This window comes from Anoplophora glabripennis, unplaced genomic scaffold, assembly GCF_000390285.2.
Source record: "Anoplophora glabripennis isolate ALB-LARVAE unplaced genomic scaffold, Agla_2.0 scaffold207, whole genome shotgun sequence".
NCBI classification, from domain to species: Eukaryota; Metazoa; Arthropoda; class Insecta; order Coleoptera; family Cerambycidae; genus Anoplophora; species Anoplophora glabripennis.
Genome location: NW_019416315.1, coordinates 421,868 through 425,136, shown reverse-complemented (window position 1 = coordinate 425,136; position 3,269 = coordinate 421,868). Strand labels below are relative to the sequence as shown.

Sequence of the window (3,269 nt, the reverse complement as noted above, 5' to 3'; positions counted from 1 at the left end):
GCCGCCCTGGGAATCGGACGGACTCGACCCTGCTGTCCCCCACGTCATTCACGATCTACGGGGTGGTCCGTTTTCCCCCGTAAAATTCCTTGGTACACATCAGAGAGATTTATTCACGATCCGATTTCGTTTTGATACATCTCAATTCACCGGAAAGCAACTTTTGTTGGTAGTACCTCGGAGCCGCCGCTAGATGTCACTAGCTATACCTCGCTGTCAATAATACAGTGCAATGTAGATGTACTCCAGTGCCAAAATAGTTGTCAGTAATCAAACCACAATTTTTACTGCTTCTTAACCTGACAATATAATTTTGTGTATTATCTGCATGGAGACTGTATATGTTCAGCGTCTGCGCACATGCACTTAAAACGTTCAATTGATACAAATACTGATGTCTGTCTACTTATCGTGTACAAAAAGAGAGGCGACGCTGCATGGTTTGACTTCGTGAAATCCCACCCATGTGTCGGTTTTCAACTGATATGTGACTGTGACTGTGCGTGTAATAAGCGTACAAGTGGGAAGGGCACATTATCATTTTTACATTATAGTTATTTCAATAAATGCAATTCTATGAGGATTGAGGATGTTAGTGACCAGTCTGATACTAATCAGAGTAGTCGTAAACCACTGAAGTTACCAGATCAAGGGATGAAGAGCGAAGTAAGCTCTAACCACATCAACTCTTTCTTGACTCGTATACATGCTTTTTTTAATATCATACATAAACTTGAAAACTAAAACACAAAAATACACTGTACCTTGACTAAACACTGAAATAAACGTTATACACGTAAACTATACAAAAACACTTTACAAACCCCTTCTCGTAAACCGATAAAGTGCTGACGATGTATTGGGTTATTCAACCTACCAGAGCATATGCTTCTTTACAAAATGCTCCCTACATACCATGTATATAAGAGCTACACAGTTGGATTCGCTATGGCTACGCTATGCAAGGATCAGGATCGGGTTCTGCTTAAATTTAAACTGTGCAGGGTGTTTGTATTAACTTTCTTAAATGCGTCCCTATCTATTTTATATAGTGACCATAGTGAACTGACATTGAAAATAGTAACACGATTGTGTTTAAAAACAAAATGATTTAAAAAATATTTCATATAGATCAGATTAGTAAAAATATGTATTTTCCACGTTGACCTCAAACAAATATATTGTGACTTTAAAATAACACGTCGGTAAGTCATACAAAGGAATCTGTTTTTACTAAATTATTTTCCATCGAAAGTTTCGCTTCTAACAGTTGATTTAAAAAGATAACTGGCAACGCTGATAAGTGATGATACAACCAGAGATATGGGGTAGTGAGAATGAGCGTCAAGATGCGCAAACTTGCTAATAAAGGAGGTCGCCATTTTGAAGTCTTAGATACGAGGGGGTACTATATTACATTACCAGGTCAGTTCTAAAATTTCAAATTAGAAACGCACATAACTTTACATTAAATTTTGAAATGAAATATGAACTAACAAATACGTACTTTTGAAATTTTCAATTACATATGAATTATTTTTCATAATTTTCTAGGTATATCTGAATATTTATTATATAATAAAAAATTAAATTTTCATATATGCACTTCATAAAAAATATATTAAATACTATATTACTCAAGAACAACGGCTAGAGTTGTATCATAACTGCATAGGATATTATTACCTATCATATGTATAAATCTGCACACACTCCGACATTGTGCTTATCTTTTACATTGAATGATACTTTAATTATGTTATAACTATCTTGTTTCACAGAAGGTTCAACAGAGAATATTAATCACACCAATAATAATATATTTTTGATACGATAAACTTTAACAGATTGCGGTAGGTACTCAATTTATATGAAATAAAAAAAAATTGTGATGTAGTTCCTAAATATTTTGTATATTAAAATAAAACACTGTATAACGTAACATATTTATTTACTGATGGTTGAAAATAATTATTTAATTTTTGTCTTAATGCAGGGCCTTGAATAATCCGTCCTTAATTTCGTTTCGTAAAGACTGAACGGTAAGTTTCCTGTCTACGTTTCAGTTTAACATTTTTCGTTGCAACTGTAGAAGGAGATATACTGCAAAGATATTTTCATTATTAAAGTTATCCATTAAAGTATGTTTTCATTGCCATAATACTCCTTCTCTTAGCACTACTATCAGTACTAGTGTTACCATTCGATGTATTCTGAACACTGAAAATAAAATTACTGTAAATATTATTTCTTAATTTATTAGGTCCGTATCAAACAATTTGGCAGGGTACGTATTTAACATCCTTAGCATTACTACTATTTTTAAATTACAAATCTTTATTACCTTAAATCCAGTTGTCTCTTCTTTTTACGTTGAACCTTCTCGAACTTCAGTAACATTATAGGTCAAAGATGATCCACTTGATTGTAACATCGATTTGCTGGTCAAAGCTCCTGTATTAATTGAACTCGATAAAGTACTCTCGCTCAAAATGGAAGAAGATACACCACAAAATAATTTTATGGAAGGTACAGAGTTGGGGCGTACTGTTCTTTTTCCATAAAAGGGGGCAAAATCATCTGCTCTAAAGTGTTCAGAGCAAATTACGTTATTTTTTGTCCATACCCAATTTTCCTTTTCGATAGAAAGAACATTTAGCCACTCCATCTGTAAAGTTTCATTTCTAGGAAAGATAGAAATAAAACAATTACATGTTTACAATAAAAATTTAGAATAAAAAGTTGAAATATCTTATTTTTGTGTACAGCTACCTAAGTATTTAGAAATGTTCTGTACTTACACAAGAAAACCGATGTTTTGTATTGGAAATCTTCTGCAATTTGCGCTTTCTTTCACAGCACAAAGCACAAGACATATTTAAAGTTCAATAAAAATGAAATTGATAAACAAAAATATGAATAACCTTAAAAAAACACACCTGCGAACTTAACGTCAACAACAACTGCGTGACGTAAAAGCCTTTAAAATGACTGCGCCCGTAGCGTCCTTAGAAATGTGGATGCGCACGCGTCGAAGCTAATTATCCCCTACTCCATATCTCTGGATACGACTTACTACGCTAATCCCTGGTGGTTCGGCTTACACCACCGAATGGCAACGTAAACAGAAATTTAGGTTCAGTTTAAAAATCAAATTATAACTCGACTATTTCAGATTAGTATCCCAGAAGATGTTCTAGTACCACTAAAAAGCTAACCCCCCTTTTATCAAAGTTACTGTAGCTGCAATTACATATTTGCAACAGAAA

At 33.7% G+C, this 3,269-nt stretch overlaps 1 long non-coding RNA gene across 1 annotated transcript; it reads right to left on the bottom strand.

The window, feature by feature from the left end:
• Positions 1-1,934: 1,934 nt before the first annotated feature.
• LOC111691363 lies at positions 1,935-2,441 on the bottom strand. The gene is made up of 2 exons (XR_002762931.1): positions 2,345-2,441; positions 1,935-2,220 (listed from the first exon to the last, which is right to left on the bottom strand). It is a non-coding gene; the product is annotated as an uncharacterized LOC111691363 (long non-coding RNA).
• Between the last annotated feature and the right edge of the window lie 828 nt (positions 2,442-3,269).